The sequence below is a fragment of the Bos indicus genome, chromosome 25, assembly GCF_029378745.1.
Source record: "Bos indicus isolate NIAB-ARS_2022 breed Sahiwal x Tharparkar chromosome 25, NIAB-ARS_B.indTharparkar_mat_pri_1.0, whole genome shotgun sequence".
Lineage (NCBI taxonomy): Eukaryota > Metazoa > Chordata > Mammalia > Artiodactyla > Bovidae > Bos > Bos indicus.
Window position 1 is genome coordinate 41,544,980 of NC_091784.1, and position 23,010 is coordinate 41,567,989.

Below are 23,010 nucleotides of genomic sequence, written 5' to 3' on the forward strand. Positions count from 1 at the left end.
CAAGTAAGCAGTGTTCTTCCTTAGCCTATTTAAGAGATTGGAAGATGACCGTTGTAAGCAGAGCTAGGTGATGGTCAGCAGAGCCCCCGAGCCTCGAGTCCTGGCAGTGGCTTCCAGGTGGAGCCGTCAGTCAGAAGCAGAGTCAATGCACAGGGAAGTGTCGGTGTGTCCGGGCACCCGGGACGCAGTAGCCAGGTGAGGGCACTGAGGGCTGTCGTATGAAGACCTGATCCAACTTGGGACTCGGTTGCCCCAAAGGATCTTGTGTGTCTGGAGCCAAAAACGCCAGGCAGGGTAAGAGCCAGAGAGTCCAGCGTGTGTCTAGAAGGTTCTAGGAGTTTAGATGGGGCGGACAGGTAGGTCAACAACCAGTGTCTCGCGAAGAACTAGAGCCGTACTTCTCCGTGTGTGGAGAGCCTGTTCAAATGCAAGCTCTGCCTGAGGAGGTCCAAGGTGAGGCCTGAAATGCTGCAGGTCCAACCAGCTCCAGATGGTGCTGAGGCTGAGGGCCACAGACAATCCTCCGGCTGGTGAGGACCTTGTGAGCCAGAGCAGCTCCTTCTGGGGAGTCAGCTGTTACTTGTGGCCCAGGGGAGACCTCAGTGCTAGACTAGTAGATGGAGAGAAGAGGATCTGACTTACATAAACATTGCTCACCTGTACCATTTCACCCTGACGCTTCCTGTACCTGTTGGGGCTGGCAGTTATACCTGAGGGACGCCAGAAATCCCAGCCATGACCCCAGGAGAACTCCCCGAAGAGCCAGAAGGAGACACACTTGCCCTTCCTTCTTGTCCAGGAGCCCAAAGGCCAGCAGGATGGCAATAATCTTTAATTTGAAAAAAACAAGGAAGGGCTTTCCTGGTGGCTCAGTGGTAAAGAATCCCGTCTGCCGATGCAGGAGAGTGGGCTCGATCCCAGATCCGGGAAGATTCCACGTGTTGCGTGGTAACTGAACGCCTGTACTACAACTACTGAGCCTGTCCTCTGGAGCCCAGTGTTTACAAGCGTTAGTCACTCAGTCGTGTCCGACTCTTTGCGACCCCATGGACTGTAGCCTGCCAGGCTCCTCTGTCCGTGGGATTCTCCGGGCAAGAATACTCGAGTGGGTTGCCATTTCCTTCTCCAGGGGATCTTTCCGACCCAGGAATCAAACCCAGGTCTTCTGCACTGCAGGCGGATTCTTTATAGTGTGAGCCCAGGAGCTGGAATTACTAAAGCCGGTGCATCTGAGAGCCTGTGCTCCCAAGAAGAGAAGCCCCCACACCCCAAACTAGCGTGTAGTCCCCACTCTCTGCAACTGGAGGAAAAGCCCTCGCAGCAACAAAGACCCAGCACAGCCAGAAATAAATAGTTGTGTTTTTTTTTTTAAGTTAGCAAGAAAGCAGCCCTCAGACTCTCTTACCGTCTGCCATAAACGTTTTTCTTGAGTATGATCGCGTGTGCCTGGAGCACAGACTGTCTGAAGCTGGATGCTGCGGGCTCCGTCAGGACAGAATGTGGCCTTTTCTCACGTCTAATGGGACCTCGTGTTTGGGGAGTCTGTGCGCCTGCTCCCCTGTGTACACGTGGGGTGTGTGCATAGCAGGGGGGCTCTCCTCATGTAGGGGTCACATGTCACACCATCCACACACGCTTGGATTTAGACACGGATGCAGAGCACACGTAAGGCGGTGTTGGCTCTATTTCACCAGCGACCATGTGGTCTGGGTTTTGTTTCCCCGTCAAGTTTTGGAAATTAGCAATCACATTTTAACCTTGGCTTCTTAGATAATGCGTGGAATGGTCCATTTCTGATTAATAGGACTTAAGACGTCAGTAAGTTCTGGACTTTGGGTTTAACTACTAACCTCATGCATGGAGGGTGATGAAGAAAGCTCCCGTTAACTGAGCATCTGCTCTGCTCCAGGCAGGCTCTTTAGAGATGTGTTCAGTCATCACTAAAGCTCTGCCAGCTGTGGGCATTACGATTCCTATTTTATAGACGAAGCTGTTTATAGATTATTTATGGGTTCCTATTTATAGAGGAACTGAGATGGGGTAGTTGGAGAAACGGGGTGGGTGTTGGGTCTGACGTGTTTTGTGAAACGTGGTTCCCACAAAGGCACTCACCCACCAGTGTCCAGAGTCGAGGAGAGGAACTGGGCTCCCAGGCTCTAGTGGTGTCTCCTTCTGCTTCTGGACAGAGGCCCCATTTCTTCCCAGCCCCTTCCCTCTGCCGGGAGACAGAACCAGGGCTCTGACAGGGCCAGCATGCCCGGGAACTTCTCGCAACCCAAGCAGGGGCATCCCAGCCAGAGCTGCGTCCAGGCCTCTGCCTGAGAGAGCGCGTGGCTCCCGTCCCGGCCTTTCCAGGCCCAGGTGTCCGCTCTGCTCCAACCCTGCAGGGACGAGGGAGGAAGCAAGAGGGAGCAGGAGCCGGTTCTGTTGTCCACGGGCTGCTCTCTTCCCCTCTCTGCTTCCATGGCGACTTCATTAGCAGCAAACTGCTAATTGAACTTCGTATTTATGATCAGAAAATAAAATCATTGGACCTTTTTGAAGCAGAATTTTATGAGTCTTGACTCTGACAACTGAGTCAGCAGTGAAGGGCCTGTGCTGTTGAGAGTTGTGGTTTCAAGGCAGAGATAAATAAGCAGACAGCGCGGGGAGGAGGCCCACCCCAAGTCCTTGGGCGGAACCGGACCTCGGCGGGTCGGCCAGCGGGACAGGCGGGCCCTGGGCCGGGGTTCCTGTACCGAAGCCACCAGTCCCCCCCTCACCCGGCCGTGGGCTGTTTTGTCTCTCAGGTCACTGAGCGCCCGTGGGGCTGTTCCCGTCGCAGAACCATTGGTTTTTGCTCCGTCTCCTCCTCGCTGAACAGTCCTCCCCGCGGGCTCAGACGCGCGCCTCCCGGGGCGTGTGCAAAGGACGCTCTCGACACCACTTCCTCTCGTGTGATGCTGCTCCACCTAGGGCTCTCGGAGCTCCCTTTCCCCCTTGGCCTCGAGCAGCCCCTCCTCCCGGGAGGATTCAGCTCCTCGGCTCCTGGGATGTTGGCTTCATCCCCCTCGTGGACCCTTGACAAGGCCCGTGGGGATCTCTTCACCCAGCCGTGGGGGAAAAAAAACAAACTTCTGCTATCCGTGTTTGGTCTCTCCGACAGGGCGTGTTTCAGAATTCAGAAGGGACTTGAGGGCTTCCCACCCTGGAACGTGGGCAGACGCCCTCTGCCCTGAAACGCCCCCATGAACGGGACAGCTTCAGGCAGCATCGTCCTTGCTGCTTGTCGCCTGAAACTGGAAGCATCCGCTTCTCTGAGGGGAGGGGAGGGCGGGGGGTGATGAGAGGTCAGTGTGCGGGGGCAGAAGACCATGGTCAGCCCCTGCTCTCCCCTACCCCTGTGGGGGGTCCTGGGCCCAGCGTTCAGCACCTTCTCCTGCAACAGAGCCTCTTCTGCAACACGGAGGGCCGCGGGCCCTGGTCTCTGGGATACCTGCTGTGAAGGGCGGGAGGAAACTCAGAGGAGGGCCCAGCAGGGTCCGGGCCGGGCGGGGATGCTGTAATTCAGTAGTGCTTCAGCTCACCGAGGCCCCTGTGCTCCCTTGACGGTGCGTGGCCGCGCCCATGGCTGAAATGGCACCCAGGCCCCCTGCCAGCCCCGAAACCCCATTACGGTGTGCTCTGACCGTGAAGATTGCATCTTCACGCTGTACTTCCCTGCCATCGATTGGTTCGGGGAGTCGTCCCTCCGCTGACAGCGTCGTGGCAATGCTCACGGCACAGCAGGTGACGAGGGGGCCCCCCAACCCCGCGGGAGGCACACGGAGCCCCCTGACCCCGCGAGGAACCAAACCGCCAGCACGGTCCAGCGCTTCTCAGAGCTGCGGGCTGAACCCATGGAGGGAGGTATGGCCTTCGGGTGAGATGGGGGTTAGACAGGGTCCTGGGTGGGGGCCTCCTGATGGGCTTAGTGATCTTGGAGGAAGAAGAGACAGCAAAGCCCCCAGCCCCCACGAGCTTACACTGAGGAGCCGTGAGGACAGAGCGAGAGGGCGATGCCTGTGAACCAGGGGAGGCACTCACCAGACACTCAGCCACCAGCACCCTGATCGCAGCATCCAGCGTCCAGAGCTGGGGGGATCGACGCTGGTTGAGCGCCTTCGGCACTCAGCCTCTAAGCGGACCGAGACCCCACGTGACCTCAGGCAAAGCCTGAGGGTTCTCTGAGCCTCGGTCTCCTGGAAGAACAGCATCAGGACGGCCGGGAGGCGGTGCGGGGAAGGGGGGCTTCCCTCCGCCTGCTCCTGCAGGAGGGCCAGGAACGGGGGGAATAAGCAGCCAGCGTCTCCAAGAGAGCCTCCTTAGGAGGCTTTAAGGCGGTGCCCTGCCCAGACAGGGGAGGGCCCACTTCGTCCTCCTCAGTTCAAGCAGCAGTTAGGCCATCAGCACCTGGAACGTGCGTGGACGCCCGCAGACCACACGGCTCCCAGGCCCCGGCGCCCACCGGCCAGCCTCCCAGCGTCCAAGCGTCTCCACGCCCGCGTGCTCCCCTGTGAGCTCAGCACTGACACTGTCCCCACGGACAGAGGAGACACCCAGGACTCGGGAAAGAGGCCGGAAGGCCCCCGTCTGCCCTGCAGACTCACCCCCACTGCTGTGCCCATAGGCTGACCCCGAGAAGCCCGTCCATGGCTCCCTGACCTTTGGCCTCTCCCATCTGACCAGTGGGAGAACACAGGGAGGGCAAAGGTCAGGTGATTCATCGTCTGGCCCCTCCCTGGGGGCCGACTTGGGGTTTGCAGAACCCACTACCCCCACACACCCGCCCCTTCAGGCCTGCGGGAACTGCGGTGGTGCAGCCCAGGAGACTGCCCTCTTCCCAATCTGCCACTGACCTCCACAGCTTTGCAGATTATCTGTTAACCACACTCTACCCAGACCCAGCTTTGCCACATCTGTGTCCTGCCGGCCCCTGACCTGCCCAGGGTCACCCAGCTGGTCAGTGGTGGCCACAGCATCCTGCCTGTAGCCACTGTGGGAGTCCTGTCTGGAGGTGCCTAGCAGGGAGGAGATACGTGAGGTGAGGGCAATCAGGGAGAGCTTCCTGTAGGAGGAGGCATTGGTGAGGGAGGGCCTTGAGGTCGGATAGGAGTTTGGGAGACATGATTCGAGATGCTTCTGGGTGTGTTTGTGTCCTGAAGCTGCCGTAACAGATTCCCACAGTAGGGATGGCCTCAGACGAAAGAAACGATGTTCTCAATCGTAGAGGCCAGGAGTGTGAAATCAAGGCAGGGCCGTGCTCCCTCCAGGGAGGACCCTTCCTTCCTTGGAGTTTCTGGCGGCTCCAGGTGTTCCGTGGCTCGTGGCCTCCTCGCTCTGTCTCTGCATCCCACCGTCACGTGGCCGTCTTCCCTCTGTGTCTCTGTTTGCGTCATTGGGTTTAAAGCCCCCCTAATCCACGCTGACCTCGTCTTCATTTAGCTACATCTGCCAAGACCCTGTTTCCTAAAAGGTCATATTTTAAGCTTCCAGGCAGACATGGCTTTGGGGTCACTGTTCAGCCCAGTCCACCTGGGAGACAGAAGAATGAATGGCCCGGGTGGAGGGAGACCGGGAGGGGTGTGAGGTGGGAGGAGTGGGCTGTGCAGAGCGAGACGATGGGGTCTTTACTCAGCCAGTCGGGAGTAAATCTAAGGGCCGGCGCTGGCGGGGGCGGGGGCAGGGTGACAGGGCCACTTTGGGAGACGGAGTGGGGTCTCCTTGCAGAGTTCAGTGTGCACCCGCCCGGTGACCTGCAGTCTTTACTCAAAAGATGTGACAACATACACCCTCGTGGAGGTTCCTACAGGAATGCCCCTAGGGCCAAACTGGGCCACGACCCAAATGTCCGCCAGCAGGTGAATGCATAAACCATGGCCCACACGTCAGTGGCCAAGGAGGGACAAGCCAGACCCTGGAGAGCCGGCCAGGCTGCTGTACTTTGCTGAGGTCCAGAGAAAAGGCAAGACTGTGAGCATGGCCGAGCTAGCCTCTGGGGTGGGGGTGGGGAGGAGCACGGGAAGGGCCGTGAGCGCCCTTGCTCGGGTGGCCGCTGGGCCCTGCGTCTTGGTCGGGCTCTCGGCGACCGGGTGCTTTGTTTTCAGACCGTTCATTTAAGACGCACGCAGCTGACTGGTCATCCTGCAGTTGTGTAGACAAGGAAAGGGAGCAGAAAGGCTGGGAAAGAGAGGAATTGGGCTGAGCTGGAGGTCTGGGCTCTGTGTGGCGTGGGGCCAAGGAGCCTGGCGTGAGAAGCTCCTGTCTGGTGGCCGGGGGACCTAGGGGGCCTCCTGGCTTCCAGGAAAGTGGCGGGCCGGCCTTTCGTATCCTCCTAGGCCAGCAGGCCAGGCCGTCACGTGTCACCTCCGTCTCGCTCACAGTCTCCCTAAGAGTCTGCTGACCCGTCCACTTTTAGGGCCTCCCGGGGGGTTGGGTGGTCCCCAGCCCGCTGCAGCCCTCAGGGGGCAGTCCAGTGGGACTGGGCAGAGAGAGGTGGGCACCATGGTCAGAGGAGCTGAGTCAGCGTCCAAGGAGGATGTTGGGAGGAGAAGAAAGCGTAGTGGGGCGCTTGGCTCTGGGCAGCCCCGTATGGGGCCCCCGGAAGCATCGTCCATCCGGGAAGGAAGGTTCTGGGCCCCACGCTTCCCATCAGCCAGCCTCCCGCCTCCACGCAGCTGACAGTCAGGACCGTGGCCTCCTGGGTGAGGTCCATACAGCTGCAGGGGCCCCAGGAAGGATGGGCTGAGCTGCTGCCCCTTCCCCTCCCCTCCTGTCCCCCATCCCCGCCGCCCCACCATGGCAGACACAGCCCTCTTGCTCCACAGCGCCCTGCCCACCCCAGGAGCCTCAGTCTCCTCCTCTCCCAGCCTCCCCCTCTGCGGAAAGTCACCCACAGCCGCTGCTCAGAACAAAAATAAAAAGGGAAGTGTGGCAGCCCCCCAGCCCCCACTTCTGCCCCTGCTAAAAATAGAGGCAGCCTCTGAGGGGTTGTTGAGTGCGGGCTTCCGGGGGGGGGCGGGGTGCAGTGCTCTCTGCAGCCTCAGCATTTCCTGGGGGCCTGGCAGTCACTGCGCTAGAGGAGAGGGAATTGGAGAGGACCACGGAGAGACACCCCCGCCGGCCACACCTGGGGCTGAGCTGGTTTGCAAACCCGTGAGTATATTTCCAACCGGCCGGTCCTCTTACTCCGATGGGTGTGCGCCCAGCTCATGAGCCCACATCCTCGGTCAGGGAGCATCCTTTGGAGCAGGCAGGGGCCACTATGGAGCCCCTAACCCCCTCACCGATCCGTCTGAACCGTGAGCTTGCACGGCTTCATCTTAATTTCCTAAACAATACAGGAGACTCGACAACAGGTGTCGGGCTGCTGTTTTAGGCTGTAGCTTTGATTGCACAGAGCGTGGACTAGAGCCCAGGGAAGGCTTTGAATAAATGCCTGATGATCAATTGGGACCAGAACGCTCTCATTTTTACGTGCTGGTGTTCGTTTTTTTTTTTTTTTAAACCTCTTCTTCCGAGGGAGCACCGTGCGGAGGGCCAAGGCATGGGGCTGGGTGCCTGGCGTGTGCTCCTATTGAAGGAGGGAGATGCCTGCAGCCCAGCTGGTGGAGAGGAAATGTGCAAACATCTGTCCCCAGAAGCTGGGGCCTCGCCTTTATCTGCGGCTCACAGCCCCACCGCCTTGCCCTCCCTGGGGTTCCCGCCCTCCCCGGGGAGCACCTTTCAATCAGTTCCTCTGAGGTGTGTGAAGATTCCGTGTGCAGAGAAGCCAGCCTGTTGCTAAACGTTGGCCAACCGCTCACCGGGGTCCAGCGCCTGCCCGCAAGCAAAATGGAATGAGAGAGGGAGACTGCAGAGCTGAGCTGGTGGGAGACCTTTGATCCAGAATCTGGGGAGGAAGGGCGTGATGTGCGGTGAATGGCGTCCCAGGGAAGCCGGGGGACTGGGCCCCTGGGGGGTGTCGCCCTCACGGAACTTCCCGGATGCATCTCAGAAGGTTCCCCATTTCCTCACGCAGAGCTTCAGGAATCCGCTGAGTCCTGGGGGAGTGGAAGAAAGCTTTGCAGCAGCCCCTGGGGGTCTTTGGCTTATTAGAGATTGGAATCTACTTTTAGGGGTCCCACTGGTTTGAGGGAGTCAGCTGGATCGTGGAGGCGTCCTTTCAAATGAGAAAGAAGGATGTGTCCGCCACACAGCAGATTACGTCCTGAGATGCAGAAATGTCACCGCCTGTCGGATGAAGCCCAGCCGGCTTGCGAGGCTGGGCTCGTTCAGCGATCACAGAGGCAGCCGTGCTCTGCTGATGGGACTCGTCCCTGGGGATTTCCTTGGTGGCCCAGTGGTTAAGCATCCACTTGCCAATGCTGGGAACACAAGTTCAGTCCCCGGTCCAGGAAGTTCCACGTGCTGCAGGGCAGCCAAGCCCACGAGCCACAGCTGCTGAAGCCCACGCACCCTAGGAGCCCGTGCTCTCCAGCAGGGGAAGCCTCCGCAGTGAGAATCCCGAATGCAACTGCAGAGTAGCCCCCGCTAGCTGCAACTAGACAAAGCCCATGCACAGCAACGAAAACCCAGCCAACACCCGGCCAAAAATAAATAGTGATTCGTGTGCATGCATGCTAAGTCGCTTCAGTCGTGTCCGACTCTTTGCGACCTTTTGGATTGTAGCCCGCAAGGCTCTTCTGTCCATGGGATTCTCTAGGCAAGAATGCTGGAATGGGTTGCTGTGCCCTCTTCCAGGGACCTTCTCAACCCAGGGATCGAACCCATGTCTTACATTTCCTGCATTGGCAGGCAGGTTCTTTACCACTAGTGCTGCCTGGGAAGCCCCAGCGAATAAATTAATTTAAAACAAAAACTTGTCTCTCAAGTCCATACCCATGTACAGTGTCTGGGTGCAGATTTGATGGCTGCCTTAATTATTGTTGATTATGTCATGTGGCACAGGCAAAGAAAAAAATCTTTCTGGTTTGCACCTGATTCACAAGCTTTCACTTACATGGTGAGAAGCTGGAGATGATCTCTGAACGTCAAGATTCCCAAATTCCCATCACTGTTCCTTTCAAACACTTGGTCAAGTTATTTCTAGCATGACTGTGTGGGAAGGATGAAACGTCAGAAAAAAAAAAACACAGGCTCATATTTGCCGGTGCCTGGTGGCAGAGAAAGTGAAAAAGAAACGCCCTCCAGCCTCCAGCCCTGCCAAATTCAATCAGAGACACCTTGACATGGCAGTCCCTTGAGAGGCGGGCTTCAGCTGCTGGGGAGGAAAGTCCGCGTGTTTGGAGGTGTTTTGCGACCTTGTCTTCCTGACTCCCCTGACGTGGAAAATGTGAGTCTTCGGCGTTTGTATGTTTCGAGCTGGCGGGTGGCTTTAAAACAGGTGAGCCGGATTACAGGAAATCACTCAGGTCCGGGTGCCAGGTGCCCACGGTCTCGGGAGGTTTCAGAGCAGGCGTGTGATGACCGGGAGGCCGGGTCGGGAGCCAGGCATGCATCCCGGCCAGGCTGGCGTGCCCCCCAGCCCTCCCCGCGGCCCGGCGCCCCTGCCGCCCACTCTCCTCCCTTGACGGCCGTCTTGCTTCGTTTCTCTGTCCTGTTCTCACCCCGCACCTGCGGCTACTAAATAAAGCTCCGAGTTCCTGTTCCCTTTTCTCTGTCCCCATCTCTTCTTCATACCCTCACCCGCCTCCCTCTGCCTCTCTCTCCGTTTCCTGGACACAGAGGTTCTCATCGTCTGCTCCTCCGATCCCCAGGCTTCCAGAGCCTGAGGGCTGAAACGCCAGGGGAGCAGAGCACGTGGCTGTCTGACACCCCTGCCCACCCGGGTGTCCCCCCACCCCCGCCTCAGCTCCCTTATCTCTTCATCAGAATCGGTGATGCCTTCGGCAGGGCTGTTAATGGGTTCCGGTTAATCTTGGTTGTCAACCTGGTACCTCACATGTGCTCGAGAAACTGTCGCTGTTTTCGTTGATTTGCTTTGATTCGAGGTGACGTGGGCATCACGAAGCCCACCGTTTTAATGTGACCAGTCCTGCAGCGTCTGGCCGCTGCCACTTCTTCTAGTTCCAACCGTTCTCGTCACTCCCGGGTAAAGCCCCGTGCCCATCAGCGGCCACCCCCTCCTGCCCCCGCCCCAGCCCCTGGCCGCCGCCAACCTGCTTTCTGTCTGTGTGCACCGCCGCTGTTCAGCACTCTGTACCGACTGCCTAACAGCGTGTGGCCTTTGGAGTGTGGTTTCTTTGCTCAGTTCGATGTGTTCGACGTTTTTGTCCGTGTTGTGGCATGGATCGGTCCTTTGTTTCTTTTTACAGCTGAATAGTATTCCATTGTGTGTGTAAGATGTCTTCCTTTGAAGGGTCACTGGTGGTGGGGGTTCGAGGCTGCCAGGACTGGAGAAGGAAGTGGGAGACACGGGAATGTGGCACGTGGCCCTGCCCACTCCCAGGGCAGTTCTGTCCCATGGCCGTGACAACTCCGTGCCACCCTTCGAGGGCCAGGTGGGAGAAGTCTGCCGTTTGACTCTGCTCCTGATGTTCTAGCAATCAATGACAGCCAGCCTCGATGATCCAAAGGAAAAGGAAGCTGGAATAACAGAAAGCTAATTGAAATGAGGCGGCAGGGAGGTGGGAGGCAGGGAGCGGGGCCCCGTTCCATGAGAGAGCTGTTTATTTGGGGGTTCATTCGGAGTCGAGAGACCCTTTCTAAGCATCTCTCCCTCTCGAGAGCCTGATGCTTAATGGAACACACAAGCCTATTTCACTCCCAACATGGTGGATGTTCCATGCACGCATTGTAACTAACTTACTCAACGCCATCTCTTTGGCAGAACATCTCGGGATAGAAAACCTGGTTTGAATTTCACTTCCCTCATATGGAAGTGCCCTTGTTATAATAATGGTGGCAACGCGCACACTATATTCTTCTAAAAATGTGTCTGGTAAATAGGGTTGCTGCCACGAGACCCAGGGAGGAAGGGGAACTTGGACAGATCCAGCAGCGGGAGCCACCCCAGGCTCGGTCGTTGGTCCCAGGATTGGGAGGTGGTGGTGGTTGCAGTTCTTGGCTTAACTCAGTCCTGTTCAGACGCTCTGAAGAGTGAGGCGCGTCTCTTGTTTTTCCTGCACAGTTAAAAACTAAAACTCGCTCCTGTGTCCTGTGGTTTTCCAGAGCTGGTACCTTGATAATTCCGTTCTTGGAGTGGGTCTGGAGTTGACTAAATCACGTACTGATCCACCACACGGGACTCACGGAGGACAGAGTCCCCCGCTCTGCGCCCGACGGCGGTCTCTTCTTAGACCTGCCTGCTCCACCCTCGCTGTTCGCTGTGGGTTTTGTTACTGAGTCATTCTGCGCCCTCCTGGGATCTGGATGCCACCTCCGACCCCCTGGGTGTCTCCGCTGCGGCTCAGCATTTGTCACGCAGCTGGCCCAGCAACGTGCCTTCTGAGGGTCAGCCGGGGGGAGGTCTCCGCAAACCTCCTGTTACCCGCCACGCTGAGAATGTGACATGTTGGGCTGACCCCCCCCCCGCCGCCGCCAAATGCCGGCCCGTGGTGGGTTGTCCATTCTCAAAGTGTTAGGATTCCAGCAATGGAACCCCAGCGCCCCAGTGGCTGACTTGGGCTCTGCTTTTGTTTGTTCTTAGTGTTTATTTATTGAGAGTGGCGGGGCCTGCGAACGCTTAGCTGTGGCATGTGGGATCTGGTTCCCTGACCAGGGATCGAACCCGGCGGCCTGCATTGGGAGCGTGGAGTCTTAGCCACCGGACCACCAGGGGAGTCCCCGCCCCACTGACTAGAGTGGGGTGTCCTTGAAAATGCAGCATGTCCTTCAGACTCCGGGAGGGCCCCAGGGAAGCAGCCCGTTGCAAAAAAGCGGGGGTTGCTGTCACACTGATGCGAGGAGCTGGGGAGAGTGGAGGCCGCTGAAGAGTTCTCCGGGCAGGATGGGGGACCTGTGGCTTTTCTGCATTTTCATGGTTTGTGACAAGACGGCTCTGCCCCCAGAGTCAGAAGCTGGAGGGAGGTATATTCTAGACTTCCAGTCCACGACTGATTGGGACTAGAAGATGGATTGGCGCTTAGATCTGAACTGCAGGCCCAGCGAAACCCGTGTGAGCCCGTCAGGCGGCTGTCATGTGCGAAGCTCCCCACCCCCGCGAGGGAAAGGTCTTTTCCACTGGAAGGAGGAAAGGATAAGCAGAGAGCCAGCGCGTATCCATCAGAAATCGACCACTCGATTAATATTAAACGCCTATTTGTGAAAGATCCTTGCTAGCCCTCGGGGGGCACACAGGGAAAGCAGGAGATGGCCCTGCCCAGAGGGCTGTAAGCGACGTGGCACGCAGGAGCTCACACCACCGGGCATGAGCAAGCAAATCAGAAACCCAGATGGCAGGGCTGAGGACAGGTCTTTAAAGTTTCCTCTAAAATCTGTCTGGTGTGGAGGTCATTATTCAGGACGCCAGGGTAGAGGTGGCTCTCCACCTGGAGTCTGCTGAAGACTTCTGAAGGTGTGGACTAGTGAGATTAAGTGCCTCGTATGTGGGACTTCCCTGGCAGTCCAGTGGTTAAGACTGCTCTTCAGATGCAGGGGGTGCAGGTTCCATGCCTGATCCGGGAGCTAAGATCCCGCGTGCTGCCCAGTGAAGCTGAAGATAATAATAATAATAATGCCTTCCATGTGCATTGCAGCAACCCTAAGACGTAGCTGCTGTGTCCAATTTTGTTGTTGTTTAGTCACTCAGTCATGTCTGACTCTTTTGTGACCCCAAGGACTGTAGCCCCCCAGGCTCCTGTCCCTGGGATTTCCCAGGCAAGAGTACTGGAGTGGGTTGCCGTTTCCTTCTCCAGGGGATCGTCCTGACCCAGGGATGGAACCTGCATCTCCTGCATCGGCAGGCGGGTTCTTTACACTGAGCCACCCGGGAAGCCCTGTGTCCAGCTTTACAGAACAGTAAATGGGGCTCAGAGACGTTAAGCAATGTGCCTGAGGCCACACAGTGGAAAATGGCAGAATCCAGGACGATATCCTCTCCTCTGGAATAGCAGTCTCCAAGCTTTCTGGCAGGGACCGGATTTGTGGAAGACAGTTTTCCCATAGACCCGGGAGGGGAGGGTGGTTCAAGTACGTTTCACTTGTGTGTTTTTTCCTTTGTTGTTATTACATCAGCCCCACCTCAGCTCATCAGGCATTATTAGACCCTGGAGCTGGGGACCCGGCTTTGGAACATAGGGAAGCAGAAGTTGCTGGTGTTGTCTCTTGGGGCTAGGATTACTTGGCTTGACTCTCCTTTTGTTCGACTCGAGTAAAATTCCTGCAAGCCTTCGCCCCACAGCCTCTATCTTTGGGAGGAGGAGGTCCGTGACACTTTCTACCCTCAAGCACGATGTATTTTAAGCTCTGGAGAGCAGGAGCCACCTCTTTGTGGGGGCCCTGCCCATGGAACCCCAGCCCCCCAGCTTCCTGAGCCCAAAGTGGAAGGAGTCACTCTCTCCCAGCCCTCAACCCTCCTCCCACTTTGCTTTCCTCTGCTGCCCGGAAATCTGCCCAGGGGACTGAGGTCTGAGAAAGTACAGTTCTGACCTCAAGCCTCGCACACCTCGGGGTGTTCATGAGGTCTACATGAAAGCCTGGCCTGCTGCTTCCTGCACCAGCATTTTCGACCAGCCCTGGAGGCCTCTCTAGAAACAGCTGCTGGGAGCCCAGTGCAGCTGGGGAAAACCAGAGCCTCGAGCCTCCCGCCGGCCTCCCTGCCGCGGCCGGGCCGTCCTCCCTGATTTCAGCGGTGGGTGCTCTCCCTGGGTGATGATGGGGGATTTAAGAGAGCTGGAGGCAAAAACACCCCACCACCACTCCCGACACCACCGCCCTGCGCCCGTATAGGAAAACCTGACGTGTGCGTTTTTCTGGATACTAACCTGGTTGATTGAAGCCTTTGGCAGGCTTATTTTCAAACACATGGAAACGTGTTTAGGGGTGTTACTGCCTTTACCTGTCCCCCATGACATTTCAAGAAATAGCCGGCCCCACAACCAGAAATGCATTTTAAATTGATCGCCGCATCGATCCTAAGTAGGTGTTCAGGGTGTCTGATAAAACGCAGCAGGAGAGACCCGCGCTCGCTCTGCGTGCAGCCCGCCCACCGAGGCCTCAGAGGACGCGGCTCTGGGCCCTGGAGGTAGCTCGGTCTGAGCAGCTCGGCGACCTGCAGCCCCCCGCCCCGTGCCTGGCTGGCGTGCCTTCTCAGCTGAAGCTCGGCTCTGTGATGAGGGCCGGCCAGCTGCGGTCCAGGCCCCTCCTCCTCCTCCTCCTCCTTCAGCAGCCTCTGCTCCCACCTTTCTGTCACCCCTCCTTCCGACGAATCTGCAAGGTTTTCTTACCTTCGTTCCTTCAAGTTTCTGTCTCCGCCTCCTTTGCTGTGCTCTGAACCTCCCTAAATGTGTCGCTCGTGTCTGATCCTCACTTGTCCTTGTCTCCTTTCTCCTGAACCTTCTCAGGGTCTCTTTTCTTGGTCTTCCGTCGTCCCAGGCTCTTAATGCTGTTGAATCCACTAGATGGATGGATGGGTGACTGGCTGGCTGAGTGACTAGGGCTCCGCAGGTCGACGCTGACGTATTCTCATTACCAAACTCTGCAGACCTTACCCCGCTCCCCGCCGCAGGCGTCCAGAGGCCTCGGGCCCCGCCTGGCCCCCTCTTGTCACCTTGTCCCGGGCTCCCGTGGGATTCCCGTGCAGCCAGGCGAGGCGAGCAGAAGAGAAAGGGGAAGATTCACGTCTGCACGTGGCTCCCACAGAATCTTCCGATTCTCATTCTTGCCTGCTCTCCGAGTGGGGCTCTGGCTTGACGATGCTGGTGACCTTTCCTGCGAAAGGCAAGGACCTAGTGTTTTTGCTTAGAAGGTTCTCGGGGCCTCTGGGCTCATTGCGCACTCATCCGCCCGCCCGGGAGACTCGCGGCAGCAGGCCTCTGCGGGTCAGAGCTTGCGTTGAGGACTGGGCCTGCCCCGGGTCCGGTTCTGTCCCTTCCAGAAGGCCTCCCCGAAACCCTAGGCCGGACAGGAGCTCGTGGTTCCCCCCCCCTCCTGTGCTAGAATTTAGCTTAGATGACGCTCGGGGTCTCACAGAGGGCTCCAGAATTGGAACCAGCCTGTAGTGTCCATGACTTGACAGCCCCCCATGGCCGAGGCGGGCTTGCTGACCAGGCCCGGAAGGCGCCCACAGGAGGGAACACTGTTCCGTCACCGTTGGGGCCGCCCCTGAGCAAGACCGCGCCTCCCGGGAGTGAGAGAGGGGACCGACCGCATGCTGCCGTTAGGGTTTGGCAGAGGGGTGTCCCGCTGCGGCTCACGGAGACCCTCAGAGCTCTCACTGTGCCGTGTGTGCAAAGCTCTGGAATCCAGACAGGGCGAATGCTCATAAAGAGCCAATGTGATGAATTGATACACATTTCAGAACAATTTAAATCTGTCATCCCTAATTGCGCTTTTCACAAAAGCTTCTCTGCAGCGGTGGGAGAAAAATGAGAGCGGGCGGGCGGCGAGGGCAGAGCGTACCCACCGGTCATGCAGGAGGCGTGCGCCCTTCCCAAGTGCTCTGCCCTGCTGGCTGCCAGTCAGACGCCACTGCAGAAGTCTGGGTGTGAGGCGGGGCCTGCGGGGCGGAGGCCGTGCTTGCCGCGTCCCCCCACCACCCCCAAATCCTGGCTACCCACAGATGCTCCCCACTGTCCCCAAAGCTGTCAAGCTGAGACCTTCTTGTTCTGTAGAGGCCGTGAGCCCCTTGCCCGGGTCACCTGGGTAGAGAACCCCGATGAGCGGTGGAAACAGTGCCAGAGGGCCGGCTGGTGGTGGGCAGCGCCCTGGGCTGTGGGGCAGGATGAGCCTGGGGTGACGGCTGAGAAGTCTGGCTATAACTCGAGGTGGGGGGTGTTGCATATGAACTAATGTGGAGTAAAGAGAAGAGATGGACTCCAGCGGAGGCGATGGAACCTGGAGACGTGAGCAGAGACCGGCTGAAAGATGAGGGCACGGCTCAGGACTTGAGGCAGGACCCAAGAGTGGGATAGATCAGTCGTCCTGCCCGTGCGCCACAGCGGTGGGGTGTTGCTTACTGCCTCCCAGGCTGTGCTCCATCTCCTAGGAGGTCTCTCTCCGAGTCACGCTGTTTCTGTCCTCTGCAGGCCTTTGTACACGGGCAGTACTTAGTCCTTGTTGATTTCGTGCTTACTCTGGTTTTGTATTTAGGGGGAAAAAAGGAGCAGGAACAAATAGATAAAGAACTTGCTCAGACTGTAAGACTTACAAGTCTGTGGCTGGCTGGAAGCTATGTGATTTTCTCAAAAGGCTTGGGTCTTGTTTGTTATTTGTATCTGCTAGGACGATTGTTGCCTGCAACAATTGCTGACTGCAAGTTTTAATAGAAACAAAATCAGAGTTTTATACGTGCCAGGAATTTTATTCGTCTCATGAACAAAGAACTCAAAGGTTAGCCTGGACCCAGAGTCCTTTCAGCGTCCTGGGCGGCCATGTTCGAGCGTGACCTTCACGCTCACGAGACTGCTGCTCTGCTTCCTTGCGTTGCACCTGCATCCAGGCAGGAAGACAGGGGCGAGAGAAAAGTGCTCCTCAGCTGACTCTGCCCCCTCTCCAGACCCTTCCAGATGTGTCATCTGGAAACTTCCACATGCAGCTCATTGGCCAGACCTGTGTCACACACCCACAATTCCAGCTGCAACAGAGGCTAGAAATGCAGTTTTTTAAAGGTGGGCACAGTAATGCTCCAAACAAAACCGGGGCTCTGTTAATAAGAGAGAGAATGGAGAGACTTCCAGGTGGTCCAGTGGCTAAGACTCCATGCTCTCAATGGCAGGGGGCCCAGGTTCGATCCCTGGTCAGGGAACTGGATTCCACGTGCCACAGCCAAAACCCGGCACAACCGTGTGTGTGTGTGTCTGTGTGTGTGTGTGTGTGTCTCTGTGTGTGTGTGTCTGTGTACATCAGTCACTCAGTCATGTCTTTGCGACACCAGGCTTTGTAACCTGCCAGGCTCCTCTGTCCGTGGAATTTTTCAGGCAAGAATACTGGAATGGGTTGTCATTTCCTCCTCCGGGGGATCTTCCTGACCCAGGGATTGGACTTGTGTCTCCTGTGTCTCCAGCGTTGTGGGTGGATTCTTCACCTGCCAGCCATCAGGGAAGCCTATATATCACACACACATGTACTGAAGGGCTATTTATTATTAAAAAAAAGAGAGAGAGAATGGATATTGGGTTGGCTGTTGGCAGTGTCTGCCACTCCACTGTGAATTTAAAATGATAATTGCTGCTTTCACAATATGTACCAGCGAAGCTCTCCTGATTGCTGTACACATGTTAATTCATGGGAAGTATTATCATCCCAATATTTCAGTTGAACGAGCTGAGACAGACAGAGGTTAAAAGTTAACTGGGACGCCAGAGAAGACTCCTGAGGAGGAGTTTTCTAGCTGCCTCTCTCGGTGCCCTTTTTTGCAGGAATGAAAGGCCTGGCAGGGCAGGAGACCCAGGAAGGGCTGCTTCTAGTACTTTTCCATTAAGCTTTCACTTCAAGGCTGCGAACACAGCAGACAGTGTGGTGAGTCCCCAAGTCTCCAGCCCGTTCTCCCAGGCCATAGATTATCCTTCTCAATAATCTTCCCCACCGCCTTTTTTTCCTCTTTTTTTTGCCAGAAGTCCTTTCAATGAAGTGGAGGTTTCATTGGAATAATTAAACCTTCCATTTCAAGCCTCTCGTTCCAATCATCCAGGCAGATCAATTAACCAGAGGCACATTCATCTAGCTGACTGTTGACCCCTTCTCGTTGCAGACTTTTGCGCTGGGGCGGCTCACAGAGAGGGAGAGGCGTCTGTCCCTCTTTCCAAAGGGCTTGACGTCTGATGTGGTAGCAGCCTCGTTGTTTATTTTACTCAGGATCTGATTTGTATTTTTTCACCCAACAGATATATATTGAGCGCCTCTGAAGAATCAGGCCCTGGGCTGAATGAGGGAGGTGGGGCTGTGGTGGAGGGTACACAGGGGAAGCAGACGCAGTCCAGGTAGCTGAACCCCATGAACCCGTTTCCTCTTCTGTGAACTGGGGCCAGTGGTAGTAGCTACCTCACAGGGTGGCTGTATCAAATGACATCATCCACATGCACCACTTTTCTCTTTAACTTCAGTTCAGTTCAGTTCAGTTCAGTCGCTCAGTCGTGCCCAACTCTTTGCGACCCCATGAACTGCAATCACAGCAGGCCTCCCTGTCCATCACCAACTCTCAGAGTTCACTCAAACTCATGTCCATCGAGTCAGTGATGCCATCCAACCATCTCATCCTCTGTCGTCCTTCTGCCTTCAATCTTTCTCAGCATCAGGGTCTTTTCAAATGAGTCAGCTCTTTGCATCAGATGGCCAAAGTATTGGAGTTTCAACTTCAACATCAGTCCTTCCAATGAAAACCCAGCACTGATCTCCTTTAGAATGGACTGGTTGGATCTCCTTGCAGTCCAAGGGACTCTCAAGAGTCTTCTCCAACACCACAGTTCAAAAGCATCAATTCTTTGGCGCTCAGCTTTCTTCACAGTCCAACTCTCACTTCCATACATGACCACTGGAAAAACCATAGCCTTGACTAGATAGATGGACCTTTATTGGCAAAGCAATGTCTCTGCTTTTCAATATGCTATCTAGGTTGGTCATAACTTTCCTTACAAGGAGTAAACGTCTTTTAATTTCATGGCTGCAGTCACCATCTGCAGTGACTTTGGAGCCCAAAAACATAAAGTCTGACACTGTTTCCACTGTTTCCCCATCTATTTGCCATGATGTGATAGGACCAGATGCCATGATCTTAGTTTTCTGAATGTTGAGCTTTAAGCCAACTTTTCACTCTCCTCTTTCACTTTCATCAAGAGGCTCTTTAGTTCCTCTTCACTTTCTGCCATAAGGGTGGTGTCATCTGCATATCTGAGGTTATTGATATTTCTCCCAGCAATCTTGATTCCAGCTTGTGCTTCTTCCAGCCCAGTGTTTCTCATGATGTACTCTGCATATAAGTTAAATAAGCAGGGTGACGATATACAGCCTTGACCTACTCCTTTTCCTATTTGGAACCAGTCTGTTGTTCCATGTCCAGTTCTCTAAATTACTTATTTTTAATTGGAGGCTAATTGCTTTACAATATTGTCTCAGTTTCTGCCGTACATCAGCGTAAATCAGCCACAGGTATACGTATGTCCCGCCTCCCAGCCCTCCAGGCTGTCACAGAGCACCCAGGCCTAAGCGCCCTGTGTCATACAGCAAATCCCGCTGGCTGGCTGTTTTACGCACGGTATGTGTGTGTCTCCATGCTATTCTGTCCATCCGTCCCACCCTCTCCTCCCTCACTGTGTCCACAGGTCTGTTCACTTGGCTGCGTCTCCGTGGCTGCCCTGCAGATAGATTGATCAGTACCGTCTTTCTAGATTCCATATCTGCACTGATACACGTTGTTCACTTTTCTCTTTCTGACGTACTTCACTCCGTATGATAGGTTAGAACTGACTCAGATGCATTGTTTATGGCTGAGTAGTATTCCATTGTCTGTATATACCACAGCTTCTTTATCCATTCATCTTTTGGTGGACATCTAGGTTGCTTCCATGTCTTAGCTATCCGGAGCATTTTTTTTAAGTTTTGGTGTTTTGTTTTGTTTGTTTGATGTGGACCACTTTAAAGTCTTTATTGAATTTATTACAATACTGCTTCTGTTTTATGTGGGGGCTTTTTTGGCCATGAGGCATTTGGGATCTTAGCTTCCTCAGCAGGATTTGAACTTGAACCCCCTGCATTGAAAGGCAAAGTCATAACCACTGGACCCCCAGGGAAGTCCACACGTGAATTTAGGCAGCGTCTGCCTATAGCAACTTGCCGTGTGCCTTTTCCTGGAAGGTATTGGAGGATATGCTCCAGCCAAATGAGGGAATAGGATGTGGAGCCCAGGAAGCGAGGAGTCTGATTGGTTAGATTGGATGCTATGCTTTGTAAGTGTTAGCTGTGGTCGTGGCTGGTTTAATTAAGATCAGATGATGCTCAGTTGGTGAGGGTTGCGTTGGAATCTTAGTGGTATGAGGTCTCACCAGGTTATTTAACTCTGATCCAACTTCCTCATCATAAAATGGGGATAATAAAACTCATCTTAGCAAGCTCCAGCAAAAGTTAAGCCCGGTGGCATCTGTGAAGTGCCCTGCACACGCTCAGTGCATCTGATTTATGAAGGGGTGAGCTGTCCGAAGTTTTACAAAAAGTAAAATATAGTAAGTGTGCAGAGAATGGAGTAACTGATTCTTTATACTTAAATGCCTGACCCATATTTCCAACTGTTGACATACGTTATTTTTTATTGTTTTTCAACCATGGTAATACATACGTTAAGCAGAGTTAAAGACTAAAGTAGCAGTTGTTGTTCAGTCACTGAGTCGTATCCAATTCTTTGTGACCCCATGGTCCTCTGCCTTCACTCTCCCGGAGTTTGCTCAGATTCATGTCCACTGAGTCAGTGATGCTATCTCATCCTGTGCCACCCGCTTCTCCTTCTGCCTTCAGTCTTTCCGAGCATCAGGGTCTTTTCTGATGAGTCAACTCTTTGCATCAGGGGCCAAAGTATTGGAGCTTTGAGCATCAGTCCTTCCAATGAATATTCAGGGTTGATTTCCTTTAAGATCGATTGCTTCGATCTCCTTGCAGTCCAAGGGACTCTCAAGAGTCTTCTATAGCACTGCAGTTCGAAAGCATCAGTTCTCTGGTGCTTAGCCTTCTTCATGGTCCAACTCCCTTTCACCACCAGACACATCCACAGCTGAGCATCGTTTCCGCTTTGGCCCAGCCACTTCATTCTTTCTGGAGCTGTTAGTAACTGCCCTCTGCTGTTCCCCAGGACACCTTCCAGCCCGAGCGCTTATCTTCCAGCGTCGTGTCTTTTTGCCCTTTCGTACTGTTCATGGGATTCTCCTGGCAAGAACACTGGAGCGGGTTGCCATTTCCTCCTCCAGCGGACCACATTTTGTCAGACTTTCTCACGATGACCTGTCCGTCTTGCGTAGCCCTGCACGGCATGGCTCATAGCTTCAGTGAGTTAAGCAAGACCCTTCACCATGACTGTGATCCATGATGGGGAGAGAGTGAAACAGGCTTGTCATAAAAAAGCATCCATCTGTCCCCAGTGCTGATCCCCAGGGGCAGCCACTTCTAACCCTTCTCCATTTTGCTTTCTTCTGCTCCTTACCTCCTTATTTCTAAGTAATGTGCTTACGTTGCTATTTAGTGATGTGTCAGTTTTAAGACATTATTTATCGACATGCCTTTAGGTAGATGATAATTTGTCTCCCTTTCCTAGTCCCCACTCCATGCACTTACCCCACCATCGTCTTGGCACACTCTGACCAGTTTTACCTGTCACTGTATCATGACCAGGTAAATATTGTTCAAGTTGAGGCAAGTTGTATGCTGGTTTTGTGTTTCCTTCTTACCTTTTTATTTTGTCCAAAGTTAATATTGCCTCTCTTTTCATTGGCTGGGGCTTTTTTAATCATAAAATGAAAGTGAAAGTGAAGTCGCTCAGTCATGTCCTACGCTTTGTGAGCCCGTGGACCGTAGCGTACCAGGCTCCTCCATCCATGGGATTCTCCAGGCAAGAATACTGGAGTGGGCTGCCACTCCTTCTCCAGGGGATCTTCCCGACCCAGGGATCAAACCCAGGTTTCCCGCATTTGAGGCAGATGCTTTAACCTCTGAGCCACCAGGGAAGCCCTTTTTTTTTTTTATCATACCTGTCCTCAATTTTTTTCTGTCTGACTCTCACACCTGTCATTTGCCCAATGATGTCTAAGTTATCAAGGATGTCAGATAACCACTCATTACTCCCCCTGGCCCTCCATGGTCCTGCTGCAGTCTTGGCCAGCTTCTCTTTGCTGCATCCCTGTCATCCTGGAACACTCCTTGCTGCTCTGTTTCCTGGCCTTAATATTTTTGTTTTATTCTCTCATTTTGCTGGCGTATATCCTACAGTAGCTTCCTAAGAAAGGATGCATGGAAGCTGGATGCTTAGAGTCCTTGCCTCTCTGAAAATAGCATCATTCTGCTTTCGCACACAATAGTTCGGTAAGGTATAGAATCCTGGGTTTAGAAGTATTTTCCATCGGAAACGTGAAGGTGTCATCTCACTGTCCCCCACTTTCCAGCATCGCTGTTGAAAGATCTGATGCCAGACTTACTTCTAGTCCTTTGCACATGGCCTGATGTTTCCTCCCAGGAAGATTTTAGGGTCTCCTTTTATTCCTCAGTGCCCTAAAATTTCAGGATGATACTCTGAGAAGGTTCTTCTCCACTAATTTGTATTGAGTGCTCAAAGGACCCTTCAAAACTAAATACTCATGTTTTTGCATGTGGAGAATCCTCTAATACTAGTGTCTCTGATAATTTCATCCCGTAATTGATACTGTATCCCCACAAGACATACAAGAAAGGAAGCATACTTCTGTAACCTCTTTCTAAGATTTCGCGTTATTGGATATTAGACTTCCTAAATTGACCTCATTCCCCCTCCTCCTTTCTTATTTTCATTCTCTTTAACTTTTTATTAACTTTTGGGGATATTTCCTCAACTTTATCTTCTAACTTTTCTATTGATTTTAAGCTTCCACTTACTTGATTTTAATCTCTTAAGAACTTTTTCTTGTTCTTTGATTATCCCCTTGTCAAAGCACCCTGCATTGTTCTGTGGCCGCAGTATCGTACCTGCTCTCTTCATGGATTTTAATTATTGGATTTTTTTTTTTTTTTCAGTTTTCTCTTGTGTGCGTTGTCAGCTTCCTGCAGCTTCCTTGTGGCAGTTTGCCTCTTTCGATCTCTTCCTTTCACATGGAGACTTTTCTCGAACATGGAGAGATCCTTGGCTGTGTGTTTATTCTTAAGCGACAGGCAACACAAACTGTG

At 54.3% G+C, this 23,010-nt stretch overlaps 1 protein-coding gene across 6 annotated transcripts in view; it reads left to right on the forward strand.

Moving 5' to 3' along the window:
- The window catches only part of CARD11 (caspase recruitment domain family member 11), a 106,836-nt gene that overhangs the window by 41,425 nt on the left and 42,401 nt on the right, over positions 1-23,010 (forward strand). Inside the window, exons 1-2 of one of the 6 annotated variants that reach the window (XM_070780286.1) lie at positions 7,079-7,173; positions 8,136-9,352. The exons of 4 other annotated variants lie outside the window; for them this stretch is intronic. The gene's annotated coding sequence lies outside the window, so the exon portion shown is untranslated. Of the gene's footprint in view, positions 1-7,051; positions 7,174-8,135; positions 9,353-23,010 lie in introns of those variants that run through there. One more of the 6 variants, XM_070780285.1, reaches the window with a different exon arrangement.